An 8,371-nucleotide genomic window follows, 5' to 3' on the forward strand; every position below is an offset into this window, starting at 1 on the left:
AATAATAAACAATGATAAATAAATTAATAATGAATAATTTTCAGTTTTATCTCTAGAATTTAAATCGATCCGTTATTATAATCGTCTAATAGTTAATATATCTGTGTCAATCCAAATAATGAAAATGATCTCAAATGTACTGATCTTGGCTCTGAGGGAAACATAAGTCTGTTAACTTAAATTAACTACCTGGATAGCAGAGTTTTAGCTCTTACCACAGATCCAGGAAAGAGAGGAAATGAAAATAAAAAATATGCTTGACTTCAGGTAATGGTTTTTTCATAGCAGTTCATAAAATGAACCACGTTCAAAATCCTTCTAATTTCAGCCCACAATCACTTGACCTTTTTGATCATCAGAATGTTCGTCAAATTTGATCGTCAAAATTTCTAATTAAGAGTTGCTAAGTAGACTTCTGATCCGAAATGGTCAAATTCATGAAGTGATAAAAAAAACTGTTAGCATTCATATAGCAAATGATGACATATCTGGGTATCTGAGGAACTCCTGAAAAAGAAAAAGAAAAAATCTATATTCCATGTGTGACTGTCTCATGTATTTACATTGTAATTGTACTTAAGTAAAACCCAAAAGAACTACACAGTATTAGCTGAGAATCTAAAAGTGCAGTGAGATGTTCCATCTAGTGCTGAAGAACCCTGTTCCACAGTGAGGAGAACCCCCCAAAGAGAGAACAGTGCTCACTACTGTAGTGTTTTGGAGTTGATGAGTTCAGTTGAGTGCAGCTTTAGCAGCTGTTCTCAGATCAGTGAGAGTTTCTGAGTCAGAGCAGTTCCTCTACAGCTGAGGGAGGTTTTTGTATCGCGCTCTAACACTGTGTGAGTGGATAACTCTGATACTGCTGACAGTAATAATCTCCTGCATCTTCAGGCTGAACTCCACTGATTTTTAGAGTAAAATCTGTACCGTATCCACTCCCACTGAAACGATCTGGAACACCAGACTGACGGGTAGATGCACTATAGATCAGGAGTTTAGGAGCTTCTCCAGGTTTCTGCAGATACCAGGCAAGACTGCTGTAAACGCTCTGACTGGCTCTGCAGCTGATAGTAACAGAGTCTCCTGGTGAAACAGTCTGAGATCCTGGAGTCTGAGTCATAATTATGTCCCCAAAGGACTCTAAAGAAAATACAGAGAGAAACATTTCAGTACATCAGAACATCTGTGTTTTAGCTGTAAACAGAAATTTAATACAAATATTAAAAGGAGGTTATTGTGGCTCCTCAGAACTGAACTTTAACCTCTGACATTTACCTTGAGTCCAGAGGGTCAGTGTCCAGATGAAGATGGAGACCAAAGTCATGGTTGCTGTGGGTGAAGTTTGTGGGGCAGCAGCTCTCAGTCATGAAGTGTTAAACTCACAGGACTATAAACACTAGCAGAGCACTGAAGCATGGGCTGATAATGCAAAGTGGAGCCTCTATGGAAATGGACTCACCAAACACCTCTATAATAAACACATATGATTATTTAGATATGATTATAAAGTATTAGCTCAGTTCTGTTAATTCAGTGTCAGACGTTCATTTCTAAAGGTCATAAATAGTTGATGAGTGTAGAAGAGTTCAGGGTAAACAGTGATGAGTGATGGAGGTTTATGTACAATGACTTCACTGAAATGTATCACTGTGGTTCACTTTCAGTGGAGGAACCAAACTCACTGTGAAAAGAGACTTTTATTCTATTTAAAGATTCATTTAAATCATTCTCCTTATTAGTTACACTGAAAATATTCACATATATAAAATCAGAAATAATACACAGTGCTGATATTTCTGTCTGTACTCTGTTCAGTGTCCTGTTGCTGTAGCTGTGCTTTTGCTGAGCTGAAATAAAGCTTCATTCTGGACATTGTGAGTTCTTTACTGTAATGAATGGTGATGGTCAGTGTTGTTAGAGAGGGAGTTCAGCTGTAGATTCAGTGCAGTGCTGTGTGTTGATCTTGAGGGAGTTTGGCTGAATTAAGCTGAACATCTGGTGAAAGTGCTGCTCTATTCTGGGAGAAAGAGGACGACTCAGGCCTGTTCATGCAAATCTGAGTTTCACCCCACTGCTCTCTCTCTCTCTGTCTGACTGTTTACTGCTTAAAACTGCTGGTTTGTGTTCAGCTGGGTGGGCTGTGGGGGGCTGGTTTCACTTCTTACTTTAGTGCTTCCACTAACTGTCAGTGTACCCAGGTCAACCAAGCATTTATTGGTAACAACAACCCAAATGTAGAACAAACAGACACTTCTAATTCTTTGCCCTCAGTTTTCATCCTCCTTGACATGTCATCTATCTTTGACTGTGAACCCCCAGAACTTCTTCTCATCTTCAGGATCAATCCTACAAGGTGGCCTGGAAAGGGTATGTCTGGGCTCCTGACAGCCTCACTATTGGAGTTCCCCAAGGGGCAGCTTTAGGTCCACTTCTGTTCTCCTTGAACACAAAATGACCGGGATTAGTTACTACCTCTAACTGTTACACTCACCCAGCTCAATGTGGTGGCAACATAAAAAGACAGACTACATGTTAATTACATTTATGCAAAAATGTTAGATCACTTTTTTTAAATGATTAAATTGCAAGGTGCTAGAAGACAGGGAGCTCCAGGGCACACTGCAAACACAGCTTTTAGTCTCAGGCCTCAGTCCAAGCTGGCATTGTGAACATCAGCAGCACCTGATTCCAACTCCACCTTGCTAGGAAAACAAAAATAAAAAACACAAAACTGAACCAGGAAAAAGGAAAACATGGAATGGAACCAGGCAGGGCCTTGACAATATGAACACAACACAAACTGGACTGAACAAAGTGATCTGCATGAGTCGTGTAAAAGATTTCCATAGTAACATAGTTTTACTTCACTACAGTGTGAAATGCCCCCTTCCTGACACTATAAGGTTTTAGCAATAATACAGTTCTTTATTTGTTTAAACTGAAATATTCTATGATGTGTATTCCTGATGAAATCTATAACATAAGAGACACTCCTTTCTCTCATTTGGTCACTTGCTTGTTTTGGTGTCATAACACTGTCATCACCCCTGCAGAAGGTTGTGTTTCTGTCCAAGTAAGTGTTTCTATCCATCTGTCTTGAATAGTCCAGCTAATATCAGTCTGGATTCATGTTTTATTCTTTCTAATTTTAGGTCAATTAAGACCTTAGTCAGTCCATCACAGTTGATCTGTGCTGTTTATATGATCATATCTGAGACTAACAGTCTTAGGCCCAGTCCCATTTCTTATTTTTAACCCTATCCCTTGTAGTCGAGTGTCACGTTACCCTTGGAATTGAGTTACAACAGGTAGTGGTTTAAATGTTCCTCTGAAATGGGACCCTCGAATCAAAAAGAGCATCACTTCATTAACAGCTACCAGTGCTGCTCTGTAGGCGACCTTGCCAGTCTGCAGTGACAGCAGAGGAGGGTAAAGTTCAGCTCCTCACTGCTGGGCTTTAGTTACATTTAGGGCATCATATGACTTCAAAGAGGGGGGCAGTTATTTATTATCACCCACCCCTAATGCTTCAATGATACGAAGCTGAAGTCAGATATTTGCCAGCTTCTTGTAAGAATTTCCCGTTCCACCTTAAATGGTGCAGCAGTTATATTATGGTGCTTCAGGCGTCAGAACTGCTGGACTATTTAAGGTTGAAGGGGTAATTTAGCTAGCTAGCGAGACATTAGCATGCTATTAGGGGTTTTTTATGCTTGTTATGAAGAAAAGGACCATAATACACTGAAACGACATTAAACTAAGATAATACAGTGGTTATGGTAATTTTTAAACAGAGGAAATCCTCATATTTGTGGGTTCCTTTGGTCTCTGGCATATATATGTATATATATATATACACATACTTCACCTTGCATTATGAAATTATGAATTATGTCAAAATGTTATGTGATGGTGCTGTAGAAGAACATGTAGTGTGTTTGTTCTGAGGGAAATAATGGGAGTATAAACAGTGTAATCAGTGCAGTGGTGAATGAAGCTCCAGCTGATTCTCCTGTGCTCTTTATCACAGTGTACAGAGAGTAATGGTGCAGCAGGAACATGGCCAGTGAGAAAACCCACAGCAGCGTTCCTGCACGCCTCCCAGTTCCACACTCCAGGATCAGTAGTGGGAGTTTTATTGATCAGTGTGGGAGGGTGGAGCTCCAGGAGGCTGCTGGGAGGGGCTGAGGTGGGCTGTGGCTCCCCCTGCTGGTCAGTCTGCCTGTCAGACTCCATGGTGGATCACTCTGTCTAACAGCACACCAACTGCTACTGACCACTGTTTTCATCAGATCCAGTTAGACTCTTGGGAAGTTCTGCACTGTAGGAACACAGAACAACAGTGTGAGTCGTGTAGTGTGAAAGGAGTTGAGAGTGAAAGAGCAGCTTAAAATCAGACTCAAGTAAAAGTGTTGATACTTCAGTGAAATCATGACTGAAGTAGAAGTAAAAGAACAACTTGAGTAAAAAAAGTGTCAGATGTAAAATCGACTTGAGCTCTGAGTTTCTCAGACATGAACCGTGATTTTTAGAGCCAGACCTACAGTTCAGGTCATTAATATCAAAATTGTCATAAATAAATAATAAATAAATAAATAAAAGGACAATTAATCTGCTGTAGATCAAATGTTGAGTGTACAGGATTAATTTGTAACAAATCATGTGAAAGGTCTAGATTGTGAGATTAGCATCTCTATGGGGTTTGTAATGTAATGTTAGCACCAAGCTAACGGTGGTGCACATGTTGAATAAAACCAGTTAAACTGCTTGTTACCTCATTAAGTAATTATTTAGGCTGAACAGACAAACTATTGTTTACAGTCTACTCACCTCTGAATATGATCTCCCAATAAAAACTGCTGAGTCTGAGTTTGTTGAAGGATTTCTTCAGGGACTCCCTCTTTCTCAGGACTGAGAGAAACATCCATTTCATAATCTGTCCAGATCCTTATAATAAACTTTATAATAAATGAGACTCTAGCTGAACTCTACAGCTAGTTCCAGACCTGTGGAGATCAGGAAATAAATCCCTAAAATCACAAAGCATTTACAGTCTAATGAAAAGAAGAACAAATTCCATCTAAAGTCCTGATTTCCACAGAGTGTGTTATTGTGTGTGTCCATCCTCCCCCTCAGCACCTGCAGTAGAGTCCAGCTGCAGCAGTGCAGTCTCTGTGCAGCTGACTGAGGGAGCTTTTTGTACACCTACTAAACACTGTGGGAACACGTAGCTACCACTGATACTATGTGTACTCTGACAGTAATAATCTCCTGCATCTTCAGTCTGGACATTACTGATGGTCAGAGTGAAGTCAGATCCAGATCCACTGCCACTGAAACGAGCTGGAATACCTGACTGTAACTTTTTAGCATATCTAATCAGGAGTTTAGGAGCTTCTCCAGGTTTCTGCTGATACCAGAACATGTAATCATCCCCATCACTATCACGATGAACTGCAGGGTTGGTTCTACAGCTGATGGTGACTGAAACTCCTGGAGAAATAGCTTTCACTGCAGGAGTCTGAGTTACAGTGACCTGACCACTGGATCCTGAAAATAAGTTGAGAAAAAAATAAGGAAAATAAACATGTGAACATATTTTGAATGAAAATTAATAGAAACACATACCATATATAAAAGCACTGGATTTACAAAAATGTAATTACTCAAAGATAATTGAGTGAGTTACCTTGAGTCCAGAGGGTGAGTGTCCAGATGAAGATGGAGACCAAAGTCATGGTTGCTGTGGGTGAAGTTTGTGGTGCAGCAGCTCTCAGTCATGAAGTGTTAAACTCACAGGACTATAAACACTAGCAGAGCACTGAAGCATGGGCTGATAATGCAAAGTGGACCCTCTATGGAAATGGACTCACCAAACACCTCTATAATAAACACATATGATTATTTAGATATGATTATAAAGTATTAGCTCAGTTCTGTTAATTCAGTGTCAGACGTTCATTTCTAAAGGTCATAAATAGTTGATGAGTGTAGAAGAGTTCAGGGTAAACAGTGATGAGTGATGGAGGTTTATGTACAATGACTTCACTGAAATGTATCACTGTGGTTCACTTTCAGTGGAGGAACCAAACTCACTGTGAAAAGAGACTTTTATTCTATTTAAACAGGAGATTCATTTAATCACCTCATTATCAGTTACAGATCATGATGATCAGCTTGTCTGAGGTCAGTGAGATTCTCCTGTATGAAGACATTCACAGGTTTTAATGAGAGGTTTGAACTGTTTTTATGACACTTCATCTGATGTTAGTTAGATTATGAGTTAGGAAAGTTCTAGTTGTTCCACTGTGTAAAGAGGAACTAGTAAATGTTCTCCAGTGCTAGAATGCATTAGTGCTGCTGCAGAGTGTCCAGTTCTTTTGAGTTTAGTCTGAGTTCTTTACTGTAATGAATGGTGATGGTCAGTGTTGTTAGAGAGGGAGTTCAGCTGTAGATTCAGTGCAGTGCTGTGTGTTGATCTTGAGGGAGTTTGGCTGAATTAAGCTGAACATCTGGTGAAAGTGCTGCTCTATTCTGGGAGAAAGAGGACGACTCAGGCCTGTTCATGCAAATCTGAGTTTCACCCCACTGCTCTCTCTCTCTCTGTCTGACTGTTTACTGCTTAAAACTGCTGGTTTGTGTTCAGCTGGGTGGGCTGTGGGGGGCTGGTTTCACTTCTTCCTTCAGTGCTGCTTCGTAGTCGTAGTGTATCATCCCTCATTAAACTCATCAGGTAATTCTAAAGCCCTTCATGGGTTTAGTTCAGTGTGTCAGACTAAGACTACAAAAGTATGAGGACTGTAGAGTATTCAGGGCTGGAACTGAGAACCAGTGTGAGGAACCTTTGAGAATAAACTACTGAACTGTCAGGCAGTTAAAGGACTGTGAGAGGAGAGATCCACTGATGCTGCTCCAAAGCCTTTATTGATCCAAGCTGAGAACTTTCCAACACAGCACAGCAGCTCACGGCTCAGAGCTGCACTCATTCATTAGCTTGTGTGGTCTGAAATAAACTAGAGTGAAATAAACACCACAGCAGTTTAAGTAGTCTAGAGAATTAACACATCACCTTCAAGCAGTAATGAAGTCTACACTACTGTTTAAGACTCATCACAGGCTTTAACTACAAGTCCACCAGCACCAAAATCTCTGTTTAACGTATACAACAGCGCCTCCTTGTGGGTGAAGCGTGTCACTTTTCACTTACGTGACTACAATCACTAGAAAGGCTGACACTCTGCTTTCACAGTGAACAGACATGGTATATAAACAGGGCACCATCACCAAATAAAGAGAAATTCTCTGTGTTAGAGCTACAGTTGAGTGATAATCCTGTACCAAATCAACATCAGGCTGATCTGTGACCTCATGACACTGTACTACTCCATAAACACTGGTGTTATTTAGATTTCAGTGAACTCACACATTAAATATGTAAGACCAGCATTACTGAACTGTGTGTGATGTGTTGGATATGATCAGGACATAAGAGCAGTGTCTATGTTTACGTTACCATGGCAATGCCACGGCCATAATAATAATAATAATAATAATAATAATAATAATAATAATAATAATACGTTTCTGATTAGCTGACTATGATTATTATAAACTGCATAAAGAGTTTGAATAATGATGTCACTGCAGTGATTTAATGGGACATTTATTAGCTTTACCCTTCCTGGATCGGGGCCTTGGCATAGTGGAAGGACTTGTGTATTTTAGGGATCTTCAGAGTGATGTCGTCTGGAGCAGTATCCTCCTGGTAGGGTCTGCCAAGGTGAACCAGTCTGGAGTGAAGACCCAGGGAAAGCTGATATTAATGCAAGTGTATGGTGTTCGCTTGGAGTCACATTAAAGCTTTGTTACGTACTCGATCTTCCTATTGTCTACGTTATTGGGAGAACCCCCCTCATCACAACACACCTCCACTGGACACACTGAACACTGCTGTTCTCTTTAATGTATTTTAAGTTGTTTATTTTATCAACATATATATTTTTTTCATATTCCTTTCATGTTTATTTATGTCTGGATGGTGAAAATGGTGATGTTCTATATCAGTGTATTAGTTCACTAACACTGTACTCACTGTAGATCACTGTTCTATTGTCACACGCTGTTGCCATAAGGCAACCCCACCAGAAGAACCACATACAAATATTTATTTAACAAATGATTATATTAATTAAGTTATTTTTAAACAGAAAAATCATAAAAAGATTTTCATATAAATTTAATAACTCATCCAGTAAAGGGTTCAGTAGCTGCATCATGATGGTAGAAATGTTTTGTGAGACGTTTCATTCGTCAGTTATGCTCTTTCATATTAAACACTCACAGAGCTGTAAACACTTCTGTAAACAAGAAC

At 39.6% G+C, this 8,371-nt stretch overlaps 1 long non-coding RNA gene across 1 annotated transcript; it reads right to left on the reverse strand.

Annotated features, from left to right (window-relative positions):
* Positions 1 to 3,929: 3,929 nt before the first annotated feature.
* LOC118800986 lies at positions 3,930 to 5,769 on the reverse strand. Its single transcript, XR_005006416.1, has 3 exons — positions 5,690 to 5,769; positions 4,831 to 5,550; positions 3,930 to 4,321 (listed from the first exon to the last, which is right to left on the reverse strand). It is a non-coding gene; the product is annotated as an uncharacterized LOC118800986 (long non-coding RNA).
* Positions 5,770 to 8,371: the final 2,602 nt, after the last annotated feature.

Source organism: Colossoma macropomum, unplaced genomic scaffold (assembly GCF_904425465.1).
Source record: "Colossoma macropomum unplaced genomic scaffold, Colossoma_macropomum, whole genome shotgun sequence".
Classification (NCBI taxonomy): Eukaryota; Metazoa; Chordata; class Actinopteri; order Characiformes; family Serrasalmidae; genus Colossoma; species Colossoma macropomum.